The sequence below is a fragment of the Ursus americanus genome, chromosome 7 (genome assembly GCF_024610735.1).
Source record: "Ursus americanus isolate L20-20 chromosome 7, mUrsAme1.1.p, whole genome shotgun sequence".
Classification (NCBI taxonomy): Eukaryota; Metazoa; Chordata; class Mammalia; order Carnivora; family Ursidae; genus Ursus; species Ursus americanus.
This window is the reverse complement of record NC_142133.1, coordinates 70,717,574-70,743,075: the sequence shown is the minus strand read 5'-3', so window position 1 is coordinate 70,743,075 and position 25,502 is coordinate 70,717,574. Positions and strand designations below refer to the sequence as shown.

The following is a 25,502-nucleotide window of genomic DNA, read 5'->3' as shown; positions in this document are numbered from 1 at the left end:
CTTTTAGTTCCCCTGGAACCTGGTGGGCAGATTGTAGTAGAGGGGGCTCTGGCAGGAGCCCAGGCAGGAGCCCAGGAAGGGGATGGGGTGTCTCGAACCATTAGCGGTTGGTGTTAATGAACGCGGAGTGAGGTGGACAGATTGAGAGATATCCATGGTTGAATTGGGGGTACTTGCGATGGAATGGCCATGGGGGTAAAGGGCAGCGGGGTGCCTGGGAGGAGTTCTAGGTCATACAACCGTGGATGATCTGGGGATTGAACTGGTCTGAGAGACCCAGACAAGTACACTTCATGGGGGTGGGGGCACTGTGTGACCCTGACATTCTGTCCGAGAAGTGCCCAGCAGTCTCAAGGACATAGTTCCGCCCACCCCCGGCCTCTGGGCGCGGCCCCTATCAGAGCTCACAGTCTAGGGGAGCAGATGGCACCCTTGCAGGAGACAGTGAGGAGCTAGAAGATTGGTTTGGTTCCTTCCAAAGGGCAGGTCTGTCAGGACAAGGTCTAGAGCCATGGCCCCCTTGAGGTGCTGACATTTTTTCAGGGTATTCAGGGCTAAAAATCTATTTTCATACCTGTACTAAGACATTCTTTGTCTTTTTTCACTGTCATTCTTTCTAATAAAGTGGAATATTCCAGAATCCATGTGGTACATCATTTTGCAGGAGATTGAATGTAGAAGCAGATAGAATCATCTCCCTATCACACCAGACACTAAAGACTATTCCACCTTTGTCACTAGTTATTTTTATTTTGGAAAATAGAGTTATTTTCCCAAAAATAAACATGCCAGCATATAATACATTATTGTTTTTAAATACACAACTTAAAAATTTCTTAGCTTTAATTTCTAATATGGTAAATATTGATAGCTGTCACCCATCTACATAGAGGCTCTTATGGGTCCTTCAATAATTTTTAAGAATATAAAATAGGGGTCCAGAGACCAAAAAGTTTGAGAACGCCTGATGTGGAGCAAAGAGGCCCCTCTTTCATTGGTAGCTGAGTCATTAACAAGCTGTCCAGGACAGTACACATATGTTGGAAATATGTCCTTTGGACATGAATGGCTGTAGTAATCAGGGAAAGCCCACCTACACCCCCATCCATGGCGTTCATGACTGTTGACCTGGGCTGTAACATAAACCAAAGCATCACTTCTTGTTCGTAGGCTGAAAATGCCCTGCAAAGGCAGACGTTAGGAGGACCTATACCCCTATAAACAGAGGGTGTACATAAGAGCAACTCTTTTCTAAACCCTAGCTCATCTTCTCTCACTTGGAGAGTTTCTGGTCACCTCTCTGTCCCCTTATTTTCACCTGTTAATATAGGCATTGATCTTCCTAAAAACACTTTTGTCCTATTTCTCCCCGATCAGAAATCCTTCAACTGTTCCAAATCGACTTGCAAAATTAAATCCTAAAGTATTATTAAATCATGCAAGGTCCTCCGAGGTCTGGTCCCTCCCAGCATCACCACTTCCCACCAGCCTCCATCAGCTACTGGAAGGTTCCTGAAATCCCAGGATCTCTCTTGCTTTGACTTTTTGTCTGTGATGTCCGCCCTGCACCCCACTTATGCCCGAAATGCCTGCCTCCTTCCTTGCTTCCTCTTGTCCTGCAAGATTCAGCTTAGAAGCATCTCATCTGGGGAGCCCCCCTGACCCCTCCTATCAGCTCCAGGGCTGAGTTCTAGCCTGTGGGAATCAGAAAATGTTGGCTGTTTATAGACAGTGTCCATTCTCATTGGTCAGTTCTTCATTCTGAGTGCTTCTCCAGTACCATCCTAGTGGTTAAATATTTTTAAGACTACCCCTTCCAAAGGCCTCGAAAGAAAGCACTCAGTAAATATTTGTTGAACGAATAAACGAAATGAACAAAGTGATCTGGGCTTCAAAGTCACAAAGTGAGTTGGTTTAAGGACCCCACACTCAGACTCCCAGTCTCAGAGCTGGTGATTAAGGTGGTTCTTCTTTACCACTGGCCTAGCATTTGAAACATCCTGCACTGGCTGGAAGCCTGAGCCCCTCAGCCAATGATAGTTTTCTCTGAACCACACAACAACAAATAATCCCTTAACAGACAATCACTTTCCAGCTTGCTAGATCTTCACACACTTGCACCGTGAGAAGCAGAGAAAACCCCCTATCCTACAAAGAAATGCACTGTATGTTTTTTGGGGGTAAGTCAGCAGACATCCTTGGTCCAAAGGCATCATTACTGAGGCCTCACCCTTTGTGATTATAATTTAACAGCTCACACTACAGGTTAAGCACCTAACCCAATGAGCTGCAAAGTGCTCCAATTACTTGAAACAATTATGCACTGGAGTATCTTCATAAATTGCTAAGAATTGTATTCTGAATCCAATCCAGTCACTGCCTCTATGTTGGAACACCCCGTACAACCCCAGTGGCTCTGGATCTGGACACTCTCACTCATTGTTCATTAAACCTACACTCTAGGGTCAGAGTATGAAATTGTTATTTGCATGTGGATGGGCTGCCTGTGGTATAAACAGGAGGCCCCCCCCACAGAGGAAGCCCAGACTCCCTTCCCAGATAATTAAGATCATTTACGCTCTCCCCTCCAGCCTTGCCTAACCAAGGCCACTCATGCCGACAGATGAAGGTCAAGGCCACCTGCTCCAGGGAGCCTGCCATCCTGGCATGACACTGTGCTGGGGCCACGTGTGCCTATATGAACACTTTCTCAATGTGTTACAGCACCTAGTGAAGACTTGGTCACCAGTTAAGGAACTAAATGCACAAAGCTCAGCTGATAAGATCGGATATTCCAAAACTGGCCCCAAATGCTGTTGGATTGATTGCTTATGGCTGGCGGGTGGCAGAGGCATTGTGGCCTCATTGTTTCCATTCATCTGACGAATGTTTACTCAGTGCCCGCTGGTGTACTAGGCTCTGTGGCTCAGGCCCCAGCACGTCGCATGTGAACACGCGCGCACACACACACAGACACGCACACACCCTTTTGCTTGGAAAATCAGGGAATGCAACTTCACAGGAATTATCACAGTGGTAAAAATTCTCCAAGAAGAAACAAGAAAGAAGCCTCCTCCTGCCCAGTTCCCTACAGACAGCTGAGCCAGCCTGGAATCCATGGTCTTCCTGAAGTCTACCTTCTGGGCCTGGGAGTGAAAGGGGCGTCTGTGCCTGATCTCTGGGGCTCAAAGGCCAGGCTCTGCACTCTCCCCTGGGTACCTCTGCTCCCTCCAAATGTGGTCAGACTGCCAGGCTGGCCAGGTGGGCAATGCCACAGGATAGCAGGCACGTTGTGCGGGCAGCCGAGATCCGGCCTGGGAGCTGCCCCCCTGCTCAGCCAGCTCCTCGGCAGCTGATAAAAAAAAAAAAGAAAGAAAAGCAAGCAAGCCAGCAAGTCAAGGAAGGCAGAGTCTTGGATGATCAATGGGCTGTGTGTGTCTTTCTCTTGCTCCCGTGGATTTTTTCCAATCGGAAAGAAGGGGCTTATCTCTCATTTTTAATTGATTTTAATGTGGCTCAGCCAGGCTAGATCAGATCTCAACTCCTCTGTGGCCTTCGATGAATGTGTGAGGAGCTGCCTGAATGTTAATAAGACGGGTTGAGAGAAGCCAGAGAAGGTAATGAGGCCATCGTGGGCCTGCGAGGCCCCCTCCGTGGCTGTTGAGGCTGAGCTGCCAGCAGAGACCCATCCATGGATTTCAGGGGTGGTTGCGGATATGGGATTGGGGGTAGTTTGATCTCTAGATGATGCAGACGAATATAAATGTGGTTGTGATACAGCCTGGAGGGCTTCTGGCGCATTCCATTACAAGGTTTGGGGCTCCGGCTAGCCTACCTCTCAAAACACTTACCCACCCTCCTCCTGCCAATTCCCCTCCGAAAAGCCTTCTTGGCGCTTTTGCAGATTTTAACCATAGCGTACTCCGTACCTCCCGACATCAACGATGCTCTTCCCACTTCGCGTGTTGTCCCTCCTCCCCGCCAAGCCAGGCTGGGCGCTGCCTTCTCTGCATTAACTTGGACCCATTGCCGAGCTCCTCTGGTCCTCGGCTCTCTCAAGTGGGGATGACAACACCCACCACCGGGCAGTATTTGAGGGGGCAGAGAAGTTAATGCTGGGAAAGCACCCAGCGCTGTGCTCGAAACAGTACATCCTCAGGTGTTCTTTTTCCACCCAACCTCCCTCTTCACCAGGCCAAATGTGTGGAGAGATGCAGACAAAATAATTGGAAACAGGAGGGGGGGCTGAAGTGGTATCCTGTGGGGATGGACTCAGGCTCCTGTTGGAACCACATGATATGAGAGTTAATTGGTAAATGCCCTATTCTGTTTTCTTTGCTGGAAAGAGATAATAGGCACCTTAAAGGAGAGGTTCTTAAGCTTTGCTGCTAGAGAAGAGATACTCAGGGAGATTTTTAAAAACCAGTGCTGGGGCTTATGGCCCAGAGTCTGACTTAATTGACCGGGGTGGGCCAGGTGTGGATAGAGCTTGTAGAGGTCGGGGAGGTTAAGATGGGGTGGGGAGAAAGAACCCATCCCACAAAGCAGGGGCCCCTTCTCAACGACTTATTCCTGTATTTCTGCAGCCGTCCCAGGGGAGACGCAGTATTCCCTCGGGGGCCCCCAGAAGCCTAGGTGGCAGGTGGGTAGGTGGAGGGGGGACATCTGTCTCTCCATGTTCCTAATTCTCCATCTCCTTCCTATGGCTCAACGAGGAGAGCTGGGGTAGCCCATATTAGATATATGCTCCTCATTTTCCTGTATAGACTCCAACACCCAAAAGCTGGTTTCCCAGTATATATAAGCTCTGGAACCCCTTTCCTCAGACACCACAGCCCTCTAATTCTCACACGTCCATACCGATGTGGTCAAAGCCAGACTCGCTGAAACACACGCATTTACAAACATCTCGTCAATTATGGAAGGGCTGGGATTTTCTCTACTAGCTGGTTAGTGGGTTGGCCCGTCCCGGGTTTGTGCATGCTGGCCGAAAACACAAGCTTCCAGAGTCAGGGAGGCAGGATGGGTTATTTCTCACAGTGATCACAGTCGCCAGAGTCACAGAACTTCGGTGCCAGTTCTCTGAGCCCTAGTGCCCACAGGGTGATGCGAAGAGGATCAAATGACACCCCACGTGCTGTGCGTTGCACTAGAGGGAGGAACTCTGAGCCCAGGGTGCCTGCGTCTTACGGTAAGCGCGAAGTGCGCCTGGCCTTTGCTCAGGAGGGAGATGTGAATTCCATCTACCAAGACTGTTTGCTCTACAATATCCTTGAAAAGATAAAACGGGGGGCTCCTGGGTGACACAGTGGGTTGAATGTATGACTCTTGGTTGTTGCTCGGGTCATGCTCTCGGGGTTGTGGGATCGAGCCCCACGTGGGGCTCTGTGCTCAGCAGGGAGTCGGCTTGAGATTCTCTCTCTTCCTGTCCCTTATGCCCCTCCCCAACTCTAAATCTTAAAAAAAAAAAAATCCAGAGCAAAGGGTATTGGCGCTCACTTTGCAAGATGGCAGAAACCTGAGATCCGTAGAGAATTGTCTCCTGCCACTTCTATCCTCAGATATGCATCCCTACAGTTTGATACACTCCCAGCACACATTCACATGAGCATGAACTCACTTCAGTTTGCCTAGAAGTCTGCCCAGCATCCTCCCACACCCGCAAAGCTTAGGAAGTGCCTGGGCAGGCGGGTTCACAGCGCCTTTCTTCCTTGCAAACCTGAGAACGCCTAGTTGGAGTCTCCCCCTGGAAGCCGTTCTCCACATTTACCCTAAAGTGGCCCAGAAATCTTTAAAAACTATTTTTAAATTTATTTGAGACAGAGCACAAGCAGGGAGGAGGGTCAGAGAGAAACAAGAAGCAGGCTCCCCACGGAGTCGGGAGCCTGATTCAGGGCTCAATCCTGGGACCCTGAGATCATGACCTGAGCCGAAGGCAGACACTTAACCCACTGAGCCACCCAGGTGCCCAAAGTGGCCAAGAAATCTGATGGCTTATCTCCTGTACTTAAAACCCCCTGCCTACGGGACATGGTTCCAGCTTTCTAAGGTGGCCTGTGGCCCCCCGTGGCCTCCTCTCCTTCTCCGCAGCCCAGCACCCCGGGCCTCAGCCAGTGTTCCTGCCTGCTCCTCGCTCTCCGGGGTACCCCCGCCCACTCCCAACATGCGCCCCCTCACAGATTGAGATCCACCCGGAGCCACTCATGGGCCTGCAGCGCGAACTCTTCCTCCATTCCCCCCACATCCGCGTTTGCGCCCAATGTCCCACTAAGCTCACTGTTGTATGCCTGCCTTTTCCTTCCCTTCCTTTTCTTTTCAAGATTTTATTCATTTGACAGAGAGAGAAAGAGGGAGGACAAGCGGCGGGGAGGGGGGAAGCAGAGGGAGAGGGAAAAGCAGGCTCCCCACTGAGCAGGGAGCCTGGGGCTGGATCCCAGAACCCTGGGATCATGACCTGAGCCGAAGGCAGACACTTAACCCATGAGCCACCCAGGTGCCCCCCCCCCTTTTTAAGATTTCATGTATTTGAGAGAGAGAGAGAAAGAGAGCAAGCGCGCACTGAGTGGAGTGGAAGGGCAGAGGGAGAAGGAGACTCTGCACTAAACAGGGAAGCTGATGGAGGCTCAATCCCAGGACCCTGGGATCATGACCTGAGCTGAAGGCAGATGCTTAACAGCCACCCAGGTGCCCCCTGTCGTTTGTTTTCTTGGCTTTCTCCCCATTCTAGGCTGGGAGCTGCCCTAAACCAAGGCCCTTCTTTGACTCCCCTGTGCCTTCTACCCTCCCTGTTCCCTGACACACAGCTCCAGGTAGAAACACCAGGACCGTGACCCCTCCTCTCTTCAACACACACGCAGCAGCACTGGGGAACCTTCTCAGCTTTCTACTGTGATTTCAAAAGATGCTGAGCTCTGTCAGCTGCATTAATGAATCACAGCCCAAGAGGCGCCAACCTTCCTAAAAATATCTGAGAAGCCTCAATGCAGAGAGAGCCTGCAAAGGCGTGTGCGTCCCTAACGGAGCCAGCCTGCCCTGCCCCGACGGCCCAGGCCCTTCCTCTAGCCCCCTCTCCAGCAAGGCCCCATCCCCATCTGCTCTGAGCCCCACAAGCCTGAATTGGTAGGTGCAGAGCCTCCAAGAGAGCCTTCATTCACCCCCCCCCATTATAGACGGGGAAACAGAGGCCCAGAGGGGGAAGGATCAGAGGCTGAGGCCTCTTGGTTCCCAGGGAGGGGCCCAGCAGTGTGCTGCCCTTGTGGCTAGCAGCCAGCTGAGGGTGGGGAGGAAGAAAGCTCCCGTCTAGGGTCCCGGCTGGGCTGGCCCCTGGTGGAGATGGGGCCCCAGCCGCCCCACGAATCGAATAAAGAACCCCTTCAGGCCTAAGCAGTTCAGCAGGGACAGGTGGGGTTGGGGGGAGGTGGCACAAAGCCATGATGAAGCTATCTTCCTATAGCGGGTTCATGCTTCTCAAGCAGGGGGGACTGGGATAGGCCCCCAAGATGGAGAGTGGAGGGATGGACTTAGTTCTGCTCTAGAAAGAAGAGTTCATTCTTTTGAGATTCCTGCACTGGAGCCTTCTTAGCATTCCCCCCACCCCTCCACCGACTCCCGTTGTAGAATCTGGATGGCTCTTGCTCGCGGCTACAGTGTTGTTTCTGCACGGGCGGCCCCTGTCAGGACCAGTGGCAGCTGGGAGCTTGCTATAAATGCAGAACCTGAGGCCCCGCCCTGGACCAGCTGGATCCGATCCCCAATCATTCTTACGCCCACCAGGGTTCTGGAAGCCCTGGCCTATGGACCCACTAAGCCGCAGGCCTCACCTGGCAGTGACTCACTTGCAGGGACACCTGCAGGTAACTGCACATGAATGCCGTTATTGATTAGCACGGGGGGGGGGGGGGGCTGGGATAGGAAAGGAGGGATCCTGAGGAAGGCAATGCATGTGAAAAGGAGAAACTGCTTCCCAACTCCTCTGGAGAAATGAGGTTCATAGGATGATTCAATCTGGGAAAATAAGGGGCGAGAGATTTTGTCCTGCCCTCTTTTGAAGGCTGGGAGCTCCTTTGCAGTCTCTCTCACGGTTGCCCTCCAGGCCCCGCCTGGGCTCCCAGCCTGACGGGGAGCTCACCACCTCTCAGGCAGTCCATCGGAGGACCGCAGTGGCCCTGGTGAGGCCCCCCTGACAGGGAGCAGAGCTGCTTCCGTGGTCCTGGCCGGCCTGCTCTCCAGCCCTTGGGGCTGCTGGTAACCGGGCCTGTCCCTCCTTTAATCCTTGACACCCCACCACTTTGCTCTTTCTCTAGTTCCAGAAATAGTCTATTTGTGTGTGGAGAGTCTCTCTTCACTGCACGTGGAGGTGCTGAAGAGGCTTCTACAGAGGCAGAACTTGTGCTGCCAGGACTCGCCGCGTTGGCCTCATTCCTCCCTCCTTCCGGCCACCGGACCAGGAGGCACCAGGCAGGCTTGGGGCAGCCAGAGGCACAGGGAGGGGGCGCCTCCCCGGGTCTTTGGAAGCGGCAGACACAGGCGCACCTGGAGCGCAGAGGTGCTTAGGACGGCGGTCAGCTTGCACAACATCACCCCTTGCTACGGGCAGGGCCCCCGGGAACCCCAGTGAACGCTGTTAAAGACAGCAGACGTGCGCAGCGCTGGGGGCCCCAGCCCGCACTCTGGGGGCTCCAGCTCCTGCCCTCGGGACACCTCTGACTGCCCAGAGGCCTCAAACTCGTCCTTCTAGAGCTGAGCTCATCCTCCCCTGCCCTGCACCATGCCGTGTCTCATCCTTCTGAGTGGTGCCTGCCATTGGTACCCAGAGTCCAAGCCACAACCTAGGGACCACCTTCAGCTCTGCCCTCCTCCTCCCTCCTTATCTCCTCCATGCTTCCTATGGAGTTCAACGAATTCTGGAATTGGCTCTGCTAATTCCATTTCCTTCTGATCTCTACTCTTTTTTCTCCTCTCTACCCCGTTGCCAGTGACCCTATCCAAGCCCTTCAACTTTTCACCTGTTGCCTCTTAATTGGTCCTACACCCCTAGTCTCTCCTACAGTCTACTGTAAACACGAACGGCAGAGTGATCTTTCTGGAACATCAACACTATCACAGAAACCTGCTTGTCTGCAATTCTCCTGTCAAACCCCAGGCCTGTGGCATCAAATCCAGTCTCTTTAGTGGGGCCCACAAGGCTCTCAGAAAGGGTTTGGGGGGTTGAGGGAGCACTATGGGCTTTGAGGCCAGACCCGCTTGGGTCCAGATCTTAGGGTTCTCTGAAGCCCTTCCTCATCCCTCTCCCTACCCCTTTTTCTCCTCTCCAGGAAGATGGCACCCACCTTTGAAATCTCTTGTGCTCCCCCAGAAACGTCCCTGTCCCACACACTGATAACCCTTGCCATTAAGGATCAGGTCCCCAAATCCTTTTGAATCTTGCAAAGTTCTCAGCTATGGGGTTAGAGGCCGATGGGGTCCCCCTGCCCAGTCACTGCTGCACTGTGGAGCGGAAGGATGGGCTCTGTCCCAGGGTCCCCCAGCTTCCTGGACGAGGCAGACAACAGTACTCACGAGATGTAGCTGGTTCTCCTCCAACTTCTATTTATTTTTATTATTAGTATTTTTCCTCCTCTAGCTTTTAAAAGTCAAACCAGTTTCCCTGTGTTTGGTCTGCTCGGGGTTCCATAACAAAATACCGCAGAAGGCGTGGCTTGGCCACGGTTTATTTCCTCACGTTTTTGCCTGCCCCGAACAAGGCCTGGCAGGGCCGGTTTCTGGTAAGGGCCCTCTTCCCGGCTTGCAGATACCCACTTTCTCACTGTATCCTCTAGGGGTGGAGAGAGCCGGCAAGTTCTCCGGTCTGTCTTTATATGAGGACACGAATCCCATGAGATCAGGGCTCCACCCCTATGATTTCATTTAATCTTGATCACTTACAGTGGTGAATGCTGACTGTGGTCCCCAGTCGAAGTCCACCGTGTGCTCTAGTGTGTCGTAGGCTGCTTGTCCATGGTGGGGCACAGCCTGCCCTGTGTCCATTCCCAGCGGGCCCATCTCTACAGCTCCAGCCGGGACTGGTTGTGGACACATCGCTAGGCTCCTGTACCGCCAAGCTTAGTGTTCACACCTGGCTGCCTCCTGAGATTCCAGGGAGCCCTCTGTCTACAGAGCGATAGCATCCAGGGCCGGGTGGAGAGAGAGGCAGGGTCAGGGCCTGGGGTCGTGGTGGCAGTGCTATGCGGAGGAGAAAACATTGGCCTCAGAGCCCAGAGACTCTGGTCCCACCCTGTCCCTGATTCACATTCTGATCTCTCTCTGAACCTTTTCCCCGTCTACACAATGCCAACCTCTACGGGCCCTCTGAGCTGGGTCACTCTAGACCTGCGCTGACCGATGGAAACCACTGGCTACCTGTGGTTATTTAAATTTAAATGAACTAAAGTTAAATAAAAGTAAAAATTAAAAATCCCTCTTTCGAATCATACTCACCACATTTCAAGTGTTCGTCCAATGTGGGTTGCGTCTGTGGCATCGGGCAGGGCGAGCGTAGATCCGTTTCATCGTCACAGAAAGTCCTAGTAGCCAGTGCTGCCCCACGGCTCAGTGAATTTGAAGGAGCCTCAGAATCACCTGGATTTTATTTATGTATTTGAGAGAGACGGAGAGATTGAGAGACGAGTGGGAGGAGGGGCTGGCAAGGGAGAAGCAGTCCCGAGGTGGGACTTGATCCCAGGACCCTGGGATCATGACCTGAACCGAAGGCAGACACTTCACTGACTGAGCCACCCAGGTGCCCAGAATCCCCTGGATTCTTATTAAAATGCAGACATGGCCTCAGAGGCTGGCGGAGGGGAAGGTTCTGCATCTTTGAGAAGCTGCTGGGCCGAGCCCAGCTCTCCAAGCAGCAAAGACCCGTGGTCCCGCTCCGAGGGGTCGGGGTGTCGGCAGCATCAGTACCAGCAGCACTGGGGGTGGCTGGCAAAGCAGAGTCTCGGGCCCCACCCTGGACCTGCTCGCCCAGAGGCTCTGGGGGTCGGGCCCAGGAATCTGTGTATCCGTTGGCCCTGCAGGTCAGTCATATGCACATTTCAGTTTGAGACCTCTGATCCAGAAGGCAGAGTCCATCGGGGCTTCCACGAAACAGTTGCTGAAGTGCCACATGTCCTAAAACATGTCCTGCTATGTCCAAACTTGCTACCCTGAAGCAAAGACACGGAACCTGTGTCCGTCCATCAGAGTTCCATCCTGCTCTCTAGGGACTCAGGACAGGGTGGCAGCAGCCCCAGCCTATATCCACACCTTGTCCTGCCTTGAGCTCACTCTGGGGGAGCTCCCACCTCTTCCCAGCGGCAGCCAGCGCTCTCTGTGGGAGAATATAGGGTTGCAGTGTCCAGCCACAGACAGGGGCTCACTTTTGAACCTTCACACCAGAGGGAGGGCAGGCCTCTCCCACCGGCTCAGCCAGCCAACAGAGAGGCCTCAGTGCCAGCTGCACACGGGGCTTAAAGTGGGGGCAAGGCCATACCTAGGTCAGGATCCTGAACACTAGTGGCCTACAAATATTGCACGCTCCCCTGTGGCCCACATCTCTTGGCTGCCTCCCCGGGCCCGCAGCTTGCTCTCACCACACTGCTCCCTGCCATTCCTGTCCACTTGCCACACGGTCTAGGAATCCCTCCAAACACCCTGGCCCCCGCCGGCCGCATCTCCACAATTACTGATCTTGGGAGAGGGTTCCTCCCTGCCCATACCACGCCCGACCCAGGGGCGCTCAGGAGGCTGCCAGGACTTGACCCCTGCAGACATCTGCAGCCTGAGGCACACCCAGAATGGGCAGCAGTGGGCACCCGCTCCGTGCCGTGGGCAGGCCAGCTATGCCCCGTGGGACACTCCCAGCATGCCCTGCAGCTCGGGTGAATCCCATACCAGCAGCAGTTATGGCGCTGGAAGATGAATGTAGGACCTCTGACCCAGCTCCTCCTGCAAGCAAGACCCTCCCGGGACAAGCCAAGGCCACCAAGCAGGCTGGAGCAGGAAGTTCTGTCACTCTTCTCAGGATACAGAGGGAGAAAGAGCAGCCCAGAGAGAGCCAGAGACCAGCTGGGACCACACAGGGCTCTGGATGCCGAGCCAGGGCTCACAGGCCAAGGCTTTGTGGGAGCAGCCATTACCTGTAGACAGAGCTCTGGGCTAGCGATTTCCCGGGCATTGCCACTCGGCGTAGTGGTTATGAGGCTCCTATTTTACTGATGAAGGAAGAGCTTAATGAACTTGCCAAAGTCATGCAGCTAGCACATCTCTAGGAGCTCTGAGCCCTCAGGGCTGGACATGACCCGTTGCCCAGGATGGGGACACTCTGCAGCTCCCGCAGTCAGCAGCTCTGTCTCACCCGCTGCTGACTGGAAGCTCTCCCTTAGGGAGCCCTTCCTGAGGTGGCCGGACTTAGTCTCCCTGTGGTTGAGTTGACGCTGTTTCCCTGTGATGGCTATGTGCCCCTCACCCTTCGTGGCCCCCACTGTGCCTGTGTAGGGATCTCAGAGTCACAGATGGTGCCCAAGCTGACCTCCTTCCTGGCCCGGCCTCTGTGCTGCCCAGGGATCCGGAGCATGTGGACCAGCCCAGGACACCCCTGCAGCCCCTGCATTTCTGCCCCTGCTGCCCGAGCTCCGAGGCCCTGGGAGATGTTGAAGTCACACTGGGCTGTGCAGGACATCCAGGACGATGAGGTGGAGTGGGATCCCCCCTGAGCACGCCTGCACCCTGGCCTGGGGGCCGCTCCCTCAGCTCACAGCTGGGAGTCCGGCGGGGGCTGTTCCAGGTCTCCCTCTCCTCTTCCCCGAAGCCTTGCTGCCTCCCTACCCCCCAGCCCCTGAGGACAGGGCTTGTGTTTCTCCAGCCCCCTCTCCCTCTCTGAGCCTCCCAACACCATGGGATTCACAATGATTGGGTGTATGTGCCAGAAACTTCTTTTCAGTTGCATTACCTGGTGAGTCTTGCTAGCCCATTTCACAGATGAGAAAACTAAGATTTGGAGGCTGACGTCGCTGGGAGAAGGCCACCTCCTTAGTAAGCAGCAGTGCTGGGATTCAAACCCATGTGGGTGACCCCTGGGTTTGAGTTTTCTCAACAGGCCAAACTGCATCCCATTTAGATGATACTTCTGGAATGAGGGGCAGAAGCTTGGAGCCTTCAACCCGATCCCTACTGGACTGCCTGAGGCCAGGCTTGAGCCAGCGCTGGGCAGGCAGGACCCATTAGGGCTGTGTGCCTGCAGGGTGGCAGGGGGCACCCGCAGGGCACTAGCCCCGGGACCCCTGCCCCGCCCCCACCCTCACCCCAGCTGCTCAAGTGGGCCAGACAGTGGCCCCCGAGGAAGGCAGGCAGTGCTGGCAGCCAAACAAAGGGGTCTGCAGTCAGACACTTCCTCACTGCACAAAGCCCTACTTCCCCCCCAGACGCAGACCTCTGGCCACAAGGACCCCAAAGAATGCCTGGAATGTCGTGGGGCCAGACAGCCTCCTGCAGAGGGGCAGGCTGGCTTTGTGTGCAGTTTGCCTGGACAACTGACCCCAAGCTAGAAAGGTCACTCCCTGACCTGTGACCCTGCCCCCTCGTTCCGATTCTGGGGGAGCCCGGGGCTCCCTCCTGGGAACCTCAGTGTCCCTTCCATGCCAGGGGGACCTGGCCCCACCTTTGCAGCACCTTTGGAAAGGAGAAGAGGGAGAACTGACAGCCGTGAGCACATACAGATTGTCCCCAGGAGGCTGGACTGTACCCTGAAGACGCATCTGGGTCCCTCTCCTCCCCTGGGCAGTGGCACATCCAGCCCCCACCTCCCCTGTTCCCCCAGGGCCCTCCCCCAGGGCCATACCCGTCAGGTGCCGGGTGCCGTGACAGTCCTGGGAGCAGATGTGAATCCCGTCTCACGAGCGTGTGTGCTAACGAGGGAGATGGACGATAAGGCCAGCCCTAAGGGAGTTCCAGAGCGTGAGGCGTGCTTCTGAGAGAGGGTAGTGCTGGCGCGTCGGAGGGGGGTGCAGTCTTAATCAGTGTGGCCAGGAGGTCTGAAGGGGCGAAGTTTGAGTGAAGATTTGAAGGTTGTGAGCCTTGTGGGGGGGAAGAGCATTCCAGAAAAAAGGAAGCAAGAGTGAAGTCTTCCTTGTTCAGGGCGGGACAAGAAGAGCAACATGGGCGAGGGGAGGCTCCTGGGAGCCGAGTCCGACGGCGATGGGGGGCAGAGTGAGGGCTGGGCCGTTGCCAGGCCTCGGTGCTCATTCTGGGTGAGATGGGTGTCCTTTGGGGTTTTGAGCAGAGGAGTGCTGGGATTTAATACAGCCCTCCACTGCCCATGCGGACCAGACTGGGGCGGAGGCGGGGGTCACACTAGGAGGCTCCCGGGCCCAGTCATAGCCTGGCCACACGGCCCACGTCTCTGCCTCTCCCATGGCAGCCTTTGCCCAGGGCCTGGGGCCATGCAGTTGCTGAAGCTACACCCTTTCTACACTCAGCGGACAGACAAAGCCCTGGGTTGGAGCCCAGGACGGGTCACATAGCCACGGACACTGTCCCTCCCTATAGAGCCCCCTACTGATGGGGAAACAGGCCCAGGCAGCCTCTCCTAGTTCTGGGCCCTGGAGCTCAGGGTTGAGACCGCCTTGCGGACACACCACACTCTCTCTACATCTGGCTCGGTGCCTGCCTGCTGCCCAAGAGGCCTCCTTGCTACTCTAAAGCTTGGCCCCCAGTCTGGCCTGTGACCCAAGGACTCCGGCACCCACCTCCAAAGGGCACGGGGAAAGCTGGTCCAGTAGTTAGGAGAGGGACCCTCCCCGTTTGGGTCAGCGGAGTCAGGAGAGGCCTCAGGGACCCACTGAGGCCAGGAGTGGCATGGTTGATGGGGGTTCTTGGTAAACTGAGAGTCAGGGCCCAGCCCAGCCCACCCAGGCCAGCTGGGCCTTGACGAAGGTAGCAGAATGAGTGAATATGCAAAGAAGGGAGAAAGAGGGGTCGGTGTCCACCCTACCCCCAAAGCCAGAGACATTTTCAGCTTGCCTGTGACTCACTCTTCCTCAGCAGAAGACTGTTTTTTCCTTCAAAATCACAGACTTCCACCTTCAGACAATAATGTGTTCTCAGGAAGTTACACGTTTTGTTTTTCTGAGCAAGCCCCCCCGGGGCTGGTGTTTGTTTTCGAAATGTTTTATTGTTATGGGGTCTGTGGGCCATGCTGGCCCTCAGATCAGGCTGACCCCTAAATAGAATGGCCCTATATGGCAAATAAAAATACAGGACGTGCAGCTAAATTTGAATTTCAAATGAACAAATACTTTTTTAGTCTAAGGACGTTCCATGCAATATTTGGGACATACTTAAACTAAAAAAAAATTATTCATTTATCTGAAATTCAAATTTAACTTCTATTTTACTTAGCCACCTGCCCCTCAGTCCACGGAGTGTGCCACTCCTGGCCACCAGCCCCCTCCTGAGTCCGTTGAACCTAGGGAAGAACCACTGTCTCCCAACCATTGGCTCAGCTCTGCCTGTGTCCCTGGAAGTAGGCCCCGGGGCCCTCAGGTCACAGGCCGGACTGGGGGCCGAGCTCTGGAGCAGCCACGAAGCTACAGCCCACACAAGCCTAAGCCTTGCCGTGCTTCCCATTTGCTCCCCACCTCTCCGTTCTCCTTTCAGGAACAGCTGACAGGAGGCGCTGCCCCCTGCCCCTTATAGTCTTCCTCTCTGAGGTCGGGACCCTCAACCTGGTCCTTCAGGAGGAGCAATGCCCTGACCCCGATCCCTGCACTGGCTTTCTGGCCTCAACATGAGGGAGGCAAACCAAAATTGGGCCCCTTATAAGGGAGGCTGCCTCCCCCTGAAACAGTCCCGCATTGCTGCCCCCTGGCCACAAACCCCTCCAGGGCTCTAGACAGCCCAGAGCTGGGCCTCTTACCTCAGCACCTGCCCCGGAGGGCAGCATTTGAATGGGGAGTTTTCTCCCTCTTTGCTGGCTGACATACCCGAATCTGAAGTGCCGTTCCATTTGAAAGCATTACATCATAACCACTGAGGTACATGTATTTCCAACTTTATGGACCCCCTAGAACAGACGAAATACCTCTCTTCTATTCTACCACCTCCACAGATCACCTGCAGGTCGCTGACTCTGAGCTCTTTGGCTCACTTACCTGGAAATACCCTCTGGAAACCTGCTTTCAGCAAGGCCCAGCTTGGTCTCGGGGATAAAGACATAAAGAAGCTCCACTGTGGCCTCAAGGGGCTGAGAGAGAGGGGCAAATGTCTCATTACCTTATGATGATTCAAGGTATGCCATGGCGGGTGTTTGGGGGCTCCCCAAACTGAGAAAGCAGGGTGGGCTTCCCAGAGGAGGCAATGCCTGAACTGAGTCCCTAGAGGTTAGTTAATATCCTACTGGGGAAGGAGAGAAGAAATGGTGTTTCAGAAAGGGGAGCAAGGGGAGCAAAGGCCTGGAGACTTGGGAGCGAGTAGCTCTCTGAGCGAGAGTATTTGGGGGAGGTGAGGCCCAAATAGGCAGCGGGGCAGGCCTTGGATGCTGGCTGGGAGCTCGGATTTTACCCTAAAGAGCCATGGGAGGGCTAGGAAAGATTGCAGAATTTAAGGAGAAACCTTAGCTCACCTGAGCCATGATAGGAGCAGAAGGGTGTTGTCCAGGTTCTAGAAGCAGGGACTATATCTCCTTCATCACTCACTCCCTTGTAGCCCAGACCTTGTATGCAGCAGGGGCCCAATGTTTGCTACGTCAACTTGGGTCTGAACAGACAGAAATCTCTGCTCCCTAAAACAGAAAAAGACAGAAACTAAGGCCCGACTCTGGAGACAGCTGTTCCTCAGCCCTTCACACTGGAAGCACCTTCCTCTGGCTGCACCCCTTTTTCTCAGGCCTTCCCCTTTCTCTGCTCCCTCAGTGCTTTTACACCTCTGGGCCCAGGCCCCTTCCCCTCCTGGCACTGCCTGAGCTCTGGGTCACCCATGCACTTCCAGACTCCTGGAGCCTAGGCCTGCCCGGGGCCCCCGGCCCTGTTCCCATCTCTTCCTGCTGAACACTCCCCACATTGTTCGCCTTTGTGTCCTTTTTCCTGTGCCTGAGCTATTCTGACTTTATTGCCCTGGTTCTCTCCAGGGGTCATTTGCCAGACTCAGACTGGCGCCACAGACGGGAGAAAACAGAGTCCCGCAAAGCCCCAGCACCTTGCCCTGCTGAAGAAGACGGCAGAGAAGCTCCCCGTCCGCTTCCTCCCCTCCGGCCCTCCCAGGCCTCCCGGGACCCCAGGGGCTTCTGCCATCCTGCCTGGACCCATGTCCACCCGCCTTCCCAAGAGAGCCTTTCTCTGGAGGAGGCCTGAGTGCCCCAGGGGCAGTGAACCCGTGAAGTCCGTGGGTCCCCAGGCAAAGCTGGTGGCTGACCCCAGTGGCAGAAGGCGTCAATTCATGAACTTGAAACGGAAACTGCTACCTCCCCGCGGCCACTCCTGGGACACCGGGACAGACCTCAAACCACTGGGTCTTGTCGTCCTGTCTGCACATCTCGTTGGCAGGGCGGGAGCAGCTGAGGGGAACAGGGCTGCAGACTCGCGACCACCTCACAGAGGCCGCACGTCTCACTCTATTATATTTCCTCACTTTATTTCCAAGCAATTGAGGCTCTGAGGGGTTTGGGTCATCCTGTAAGGCCACAGAGCTGACAAAGCCAAGACTGGCCCTCAGACCCGGACTTCTGGGTCCACACCCAGTGCTCTTTCCTCCCTGTGTCCAGGGCTGAGTTGGTCCTGAAGCTGGTTCTGCGGAGGGAAGGAGGGGGAGCGCGAGGCCCAGGGAGAGGCTGGGAAGTGTGGCTCAGGCCTGACTCTGCCCGCCAACTTCTTATGTGGTTCCCATCAGGCTTTTATCCCACTCAGCTGCCCCTTCCAGCTCTGAGCACCCAGATTTCCGGGTTGGGGCCACTTTCCTCTGACTGACATTTTCCCTTGGCTGGAACTCTCGTCGGGCTCTTCTGTGCTCTCTTCTCAACTAGGCCTTGGTTTGGGGGCTTCCATGTTTGTCTCTACATGTCCAATTTAGGAAGAATCCCGCTAAATCAGCTTCTCCAGAATTCCCCCTCCTCGATATCTGGTCACCCTCAACATCTGAGGGGGTTCCCATCACCCACCTTCCCTGGGTGATTTGTGGCCACCCTGGCCTGCCTTCAGCAGGAATCCTGTGAGGTTCTCGTAGCCAGAATCCCCTGAGCCCTGGTGTTTCCTCTTAGTACTTTCCCATCCCCACCCCACCCTTGCTTCTTGGCTATAATTCCCTTTTCCTTGTAGTCAGAGTGAGCCCAGTCTCTCTCCCCTACTGCAAAACCCCATTGCTATGGTTCCTGTACCTATTGTGACAGTCCCCTGAGTAACGTATGCCTGACCATTCTGTAACAAGTGTTGTAATAACTGTTTTTTGAAGACTTCTGTTCCTATCAGAATCCCCTCTCACTGACCCAAGCCACCCATGACCCAGGCCCTGGGGCTACCAAGACTCCTGATTCAGGTCTTGGTGTAGCCCCCAAGGCTTTGAAATGCTTTCCTCACATCCTCCTCCCCACCCTCCCCCATGCCTGTGATTTAGAACTCTAGGTTCCTTCCAAGGAGAGACGCGATGTTGTGAAAACACCAAGGACATTTTCCTCTAACCAGTTGGAACATGGGTGATCGGGCCCTTCCCTCTTAATGTGGGGGAGGGGGAGTTTGGGAGCCCCGACACTTGGGAAAGGGGAGACTTGTCTGGCCTTTCCCCCACCGCATCCTTCCCACAGAAAAACCCTCTCCTCTTCAGCCTTGAGACTCCCCACCCCCACCCCCAGTGCCTTGGGTCTCTCCAAGAGGTGTGTTTTATAATTGTTCTTTCGAGGGAGACCCCAAAGCCCCCATCTCATCCATGTTAATCCTGAAACCCACATTGTTCAGCAGGTTGTGAGCTGCCTTTTGTAGACTGAAAAATCTAAGATTCAGAGGTTCCCGAAAAAGGACTAGCTCAGGGTAGACCAGCAGTTCCAAAGAAGTGTTTTTGGAGGCTTCTCCAAACCTACAATTCCCAGCAGTTCACTCAGTAAGGAGCTATTGGCTTTCCCCTTCCTGTTCGGATACTGGTTTAAATGCTTTTCCTTTTTCTGGTCTGCAAGTTACAAAACCAAGAAAATTTCTCATAAGAACAGCAATCACCAAAGCCAGAGTCCAGAGAGCTTCCAGTCAGAGCTGGTAACTTCTGGCTGTTCACGGGACCCAGCACTCTCACCGTCACTGGCGCAAGGAGGGCTGAGGGCTTTGCTGCACTGGCCTGAGACAGAGAGTGAGCGGGAAGACCAGTAAGAGCAGTCCACGCGTGCCCGCCGCTCCACTCAGTTTGAATGCCACAGAGAATGCCACAGAGAATGCCGAGCCAGGGCCTTGCTGTGTGCGTTGCCCTCAAAAATCCAGAGAAATGTCCTGTTCACAGCAGGGAAAACAATTGCGCTGATTAATTGTGCTTCTGTTGATGTCTCCGTTCTCCAGACTTCCAAGTGCATTCCAGTGAGGCCGTCTGCCAGATGGAAGTGTTGTCACACGCAACTTCTTGGTGCAAACTGCAAGGCTCGGGAGACTCGAGCAAGCCTGTTAGAATTCCTTTTCCTAAATGGCCATAATCAAAGAACAAGCTCTTAGTTATCTAGCAATGAGCTTTAGAAATAGATGAGTACGCAAAATCACAATTTAGGAGTTCAGCACTTTTTCTTTTGCTGCTAAAAATAGTAGCCTGTGAAAATCTTACAGTGTTGGAAGAGATACGGGCAATTGTTAATTGTGTGTAAGAGGTGGGTCCGTCGCTACCTTCTTCCCACCACTGCACAGGGCTCGGGGCTCGGGGAGCAGGGCTGAGCTGGCCTGGGAGACGGCATGTGGGAGACCTCATTCTCAGACCCCCAAGGCCCAGGCCTCCAGCAGGAAGACGGGAGTACTGCCTGGCCGGGGGGCGTGTGGCTATAGCCAGGGAACCCCGTCAGCCCAGGCTGATGAGAGGACGATGGCCTGGCTGGCCCCACTGGGCAGGCACCTGGCCTTCGCGCAGTGGCACTTGGCGGCAGGCAGTGTTGGGTCAGCCTGGCCTCCTGGCCACCTCACGAGAGTCTGCTTCCTCATCTGGCTCACCGTGTTGGGAGGCTCAAGGGAACCAGGCATTTCCTTCAGACTGATCCTGTCCCTGGCCTCGGCTCGTTGCACTGAGATGCATGGAGAGAAGCTGGGGCCCTGGGTTCGAGCCTCAGCTCCAGCGATCGCGACACTGGAGGCCATGGGCCTCTTGGAATGTCAGCCCCTCAGCTCTGTAAGGGGTTGCTCATATTGGCCTTGCTTGGTTTTTGCCAGGATTAGATGAGAACATGGAGGGGGTGGTGGTTGTTATTACTGGCATAAAAAGAACCATTTCCTAGCTCATTAATGTGGAAAATGTAAACGTCTGGCTGCCTCAGGACAAAGGCCCCCACTGGCCCTTTCCGTCCTCCCTCCTCACTCCCATATTGTTGAGAGTTTGTTTTGGTTGTTTTGGAACTTCCAGAACAATGGGTTCTGGGGGCTGGCTCTGCAGCTATTCACACCCCCAAAGGATGCATTTGCTGAGCTGAGGCCACATGCCAAGAGTGAGGGGCCTGGAGGGATGTTTACCTGGCTCAGTCCTGCGGCCTCGGGAGCCAGGGGCGCCACCGTGTCAGCCCCGCAGGCCTCGCCCGAGGCCTCCTGTGCCAACTAAGAAGGCTAAGAAGTGCCAGCTCCTTCCTCCAGCTCTGATGGCCTCAGCAGTCTCTAGTGACCAGAGGCGCGCTGCTTCTGCCTTGTAGGACCCAAAGGTAGTGAGCTGCTCTTTAAGCACCCCGGGGGGCCTCACTGCAGTGTCAGCTGAGGGGCAGGGCCCTGGGGAGGAAGCCAAGCAGGCCTCCTCCGGGCTCTCCGACATGATTTATCCGCAGGCCTGAGCTCTTCCACACGGGGGACCATGGTCTGTGACTCCTCCCGGTCCTCTCTGCCACCCCCTCCCTCTGACTCACCGTCTCCAGGGAGGATAGGAGCAGCTGAGGAATTCCTTTAAGGTGTGAGCGGCCACGAGGCCCTTGATGTCCGCACTCAAGGAGGGACTGCCCGTTAAACGACAGCTAGATGCAGAAGGGGTGATGCCTAAGGAGCTCCTGACCGGCTCCTGGGGAGGGGGCCTCCCATCCATCCCGCCCCATCTTCGTTCTGGCCAGACTTCTCTCCCTCCGCCTTGCTCGTGGTCTTCCTTCCACTGGGCTCCGCCTGTGCCTCTCTCTCTCCTGCCCTCTGAGTTTTACCTCCTCCAAGAAGCCTTCCACGCAGACGCTCCTGCCACTGGAGCCACGGTGCTGGCTGCCCATTTTCTATGCTTTGTATGGGGGCCTCCCTGAGCCTCGGGCCTGATTCTAGAGGCTCTGCCATTTCCAGGCCATGGGACTTTCTCTCTGGAGCGGGGACAGCATTACATCCCTCACGGTGTTGGGAGTGCCCGGCTCATAGAGGGTACCCCCATGTTCTGCAGACGGGGAGACTGGAGGGGTTCCCTCAGTGTGAGTCCAGGGCACGTGCCACAATCTGGGAGTTTTTTATTCCACAACAGAAATGGAAGCTGACCCCCTCACCCTAAGCCTGTGGGGTTTCGTGGGCCTTCCCTCCTTCTGGGAAATGGAGTTTATCACCAGAGGGACAATGCAGGCTGAAGTTTCTGTTTCTGTTCTGCACCGAGCGGTTGCTTTCTATGAACCGAAGGACACACAGTCATATCCTTTTGTTCAGGGCAAAACAAGTGATAAAGTCAGAACTCCCCCTAATGGATCTGTTCCCAGGGAGATGTCCAGGATGGATGGTTTCTGGGAATTCCCAGGAGCAACTTGTTTGGGGTCTACCGTCTCTGACCAGCCCCTTTTCCTGAAGGTCTAGCTCCAGATCCGACCACTGCAGAGGAAGGCCAGGCCTGGACTGGCGCATCATGCAGTGTCCCCAAGGCTCTGCCCTGGGGCAACCCTGATTCCGGAGGGCTTCGTGCGTGGGCTGCACGTTCGGTCCGGCCGCGGCCAGTCTGACTTTGGATTAGTGTCCTGTACGTAGTAGGTGCTCGTAATAACGTGGATTAGACTGGGGCTCAAAGACCCTAACTTTGTGGAGTAATCAAGCCCACAGGAGTACAGAGGAAGGCAAAATCATGGCAGCTATGGTGGCCAGAGAGGGTGACCCGCGGGCGACTGACGGCCGACCTGGGCCTTGGAGACGGCAGTTAGGGGAGAAGAGAACATGGCAGGTGGAGAAGAGTCAGCGGTGGAGACCCAGACCTGGGGTTGAGCGTGAACTGTACAGGAGCCCCAAAGAGGCCGATAGGCCGGGAGTGGAGGGTGTATGTTAGAGGGGACAGTGGCAGGAGTGTCACAGGGGCCCCACGTGGGGGGCAGTGGGAAGAAGTGGGGCTGAGGCTCTATCTGGAAGGCGGATCCTGCCTTGAAGAAAGCGGGGGCTGGGGACTCCTGACCTGCTGCCTCTGGTACAGCTGGCGGGGGTCCAAGTAGAGAGAATTAGAACCTGGGGCACCTGGGTGGCTCAGATGGTTAAGCATCTGCCTTGGGCTCAGGATGTGATCCCAGGCCCTGGGACTGAACCCCGCATTGGGCTCCCTGCTCTGCAGGGAGCCTGCTTCTCCCTCTCCTTCTGTCTCTCCACCTGTCCCCATCCCACCCCCACTCGTGCTCTCTCTCTTTCAAATGAATAAGTAAATCTTAAAAAAAAAAAAAAAAAGAGGGTATTGGAACCTGAATTTGGGGTCCGGCAATCAAGGGTGGGGTGAGGAGGACGGATGTGCATGGATTTGAAGACAGCAGGTGTGCTGAGCTGGCTAAGAGGCTGCTGGGGCCGGGCAGGAGTGTCTCTGGTGCGGGAGAGGGCATGAATCCGGTGTAGACACTTGAGGTGATCACATACACGTGTCTCTGCACGCACCCCTACCTACGTGAGCGCATGCTGGGCTGTAAGGGGGCGTCACGCCGTGCCCATCGTTGACTCGGGGTAGGAGGCCTGCAGTCATTGCAAACACGGTGGAGAACAAAAGCCACAGCTGCCGCTGAGTCAGGTTTGCGGGGCGAGCAGGAGGGGGCTGCTGAGACGTGGGGCAGCCCTGTGCATGCTGGGGACATGGAATTGGGGACACTAGAAATTGATGTTCTTTCAATGTCGGCTTGGTGTTTATGTGCGGGGAGGGGCCGAGAGTTGAGTGGGAAGCAGAGAAAGGAGAACCCTTTCTTTGGGCCCGAGCCGTTCAGCCCTCGCCCCACACGCAGCCCATTCGGAGAGACCAAAGGCCTCCTTAGAAAGCTCCCAACCGTCTCCAAGACCCAGCGTGATTCCTGGGGGTCTTACCTCCTCCCAAGCATCTTGTCCAAGACGTCCAAGAAATCGCGGGCACTGTTCTCCCCTAGAGAAGTTCAAGTTCACGTGATCTTCCCAGCTCCCCGCGTTCCCTGGGACACATCAGTGGCTCTCATACAGCTCCGACGTGGGCAGAGGGGGCGTGGGGAAGAAAGACCCTCTGGGGGGAAGAAGGGCCCGTCTGGGAAGTGTTTCATCAAACTTAGCACTGTGACTCTTCGACTCACCTCACAGGTGCATGTTTTTGTGGCCAGGGGCGACCGCAAATTTGCAAAAGCCACGGCAAAGTGTCTAGTTTCTCATGATGATCCACCAGGCGGGGAGCCTCTGACACGGAACTCAGCGCTGTGTCATTTCCCCTTCGGTAACGTGCGCAGCCCCGGTGCGGGTACAGGACGAAGGCTGGGGAGCAGCACCCCTGCATCTCGGACAGAGGTGTAGGGCAGCCTCCTCCCTGTAGCTCTTCAGTGGCTCAGGGTGGCCCTCAGAGGTGGGATGGGTTCAGTCCGCGCAGGAGGGACCTTGGCCTCAGTGATTTCTGGGGTTGAGCTCTGGGCTCCCCACACCTGCAGGCCTGGACTCTATGCCTACGGTGCTTCCAGGTTGTCCTCAGAGCAGGATCATTCATCCTGCTACCCAGTCAGATGTGAAATGCCAGCAGAAGGCGACAATGACCCCATTCTTGCGCCTCAGACGGGCTGGGGAGGTTCTCTTCTTGGAGGCTCTGGGGGTGGCCCCGCCCGTCCCCTGCGTCCAGAGGAAAGGTGGGCCGTCTAAGGAACGTGTTCAGCGGTGAGCTTCTGGAGGGCAGAACCAGAATAGAAGCCCAACCAAGAGCCTCTTCAAAGCTGTGGGGGGGAGGAAGGGAAGAGAGGAGACTGCTGGTTCCTGAGGGCCAGCTGGGAGCGGGGTAGCTGGCGTCTGTGCACTCGGACCTGCCCACAACAGCCTCAGACGCGGCACCACAATCCCATTTTATTGAGGGGGAAACTGAGGCTCAGAAAGTTAGAGTGACTTGGTCAAGGCCCCACAGTAAGCGGGTGTGGGCTCTGGGACTCCGCAGCTATGCTCTGTACCAGCCAGGGAGGTGTATTTTAAACAACAACAACCATTAACAGAAATGTCCAAGTTCCAAGAATTGAAATGGCCTCAGTACCTCATGGCTCATTGTTTCTGAAGTCTCTGTTTCATCCAGCCAAAGTCCGACCCTTGTTCCCTTCCGAGCCTCGCAGGCCAAGCCAGGATCGGTGGCCACCCCAGCCCTTGACTTCCTGCCAGTCCCAGGTCGGCCCTCCCTGGGGTGCTCCTCATACACTTGTCTGGGGCCTCCCCCGAGTTCAGGAAACTCCCCAGGACACATCTGGAGCTGGGCGGCCCCCACGCGCGTGCGGAGCCCAGAGAGAGCAGAGCGGGGGTTTCCCTGGACTCCATGAGCACGGGGTCTTTTCTTTCTGTTGACTCTGTCTGCCCAGCAACCCCCCACCCCCACCCCCGCCTCCAGGAACTCGCTCAAGGCCGGGGGACCAGGACTCTCCTGCATTCGTGGGCGGTGAGCTTCCCGGGGCTGTCCATTGACAGGGCTTCCCCAGAACAGCCGATGAGATCATCTGCCATTCCAGGCTGGGCACAACAAAGCAGGCCCAGGAGATATCCTGCATGACTCATCGGTGGGCCACGCACCAGGGGCTTCCGGCCCTCAGGAGAAACCAGACACAGAGGACCATTGTTTGCCCCGGAAGCCCCCCTCTGGCACTGCAGGCTCAAAGGGGTCAATTGTGTTTTCTCCCTGGTTTTCTGGAACTATAGTCTGGGGGGTGGGGGTCCACCAGGCAGCCTGGGTCCCTGTAACAGGAGGAAAGGCAGTATTCAGTCACTCACCCGTATATCCCACAAGAATACCCCTGATATGGACCCCCTCTTTCTCCCTCCTGGCTTCAAAAAAAAGCAAGTGAAAAGGTTGTGGATCAGCAGGAGAGGCAGCTAGGACCTGTTCCTCTCTGCTCTCTCCAGGCGCTCACATAGGGCCCTCTGGGACACAGACCCGAGGGCTGGTGT

The 25,502-nt window shown here is 55.4% G+C and overlaps 1 long non-coding RNA gene across 4 annotated transcripts in view; it reads right to left on the bottom strand.

Annotated features, from left to right (window-relative positions):
* Positions 1-794: 794 nt before the first annotated feature.
* Positions 795-25,502, bottom strand: part of LOC123802621 (uncharacterized) — a 32,115-nt gene continuing 7,407 nt past the window's right edge. The window contains exons 1-6 of one of the 4 annotated variants that reach the window (XR_006782588.2): positions 23,439-24,906; positions 18,951-19,661; positions 16,640-16,798; positions 13,859-14,051; positions 10,477-10,617; positions 795-10,221 (exon numbers count right to left, since the gene is read on the bottom strand). This is a non-coding gene — a long non-coding RNA (uncharacterized LOC123802621). Of the gene's footprint in view, positions 10,222-10,476; positions 10,618-13,858; positions 14,052-16,639; positions 16,799-18,950; positions 19,662-23,438; positions 24,907-25,502 lie in introns of those variants that run through there. The other 3 variants (XR_015725332.1, XR_006782587.2, XR_006782589.2) reach the window with 3 other exon arrangements.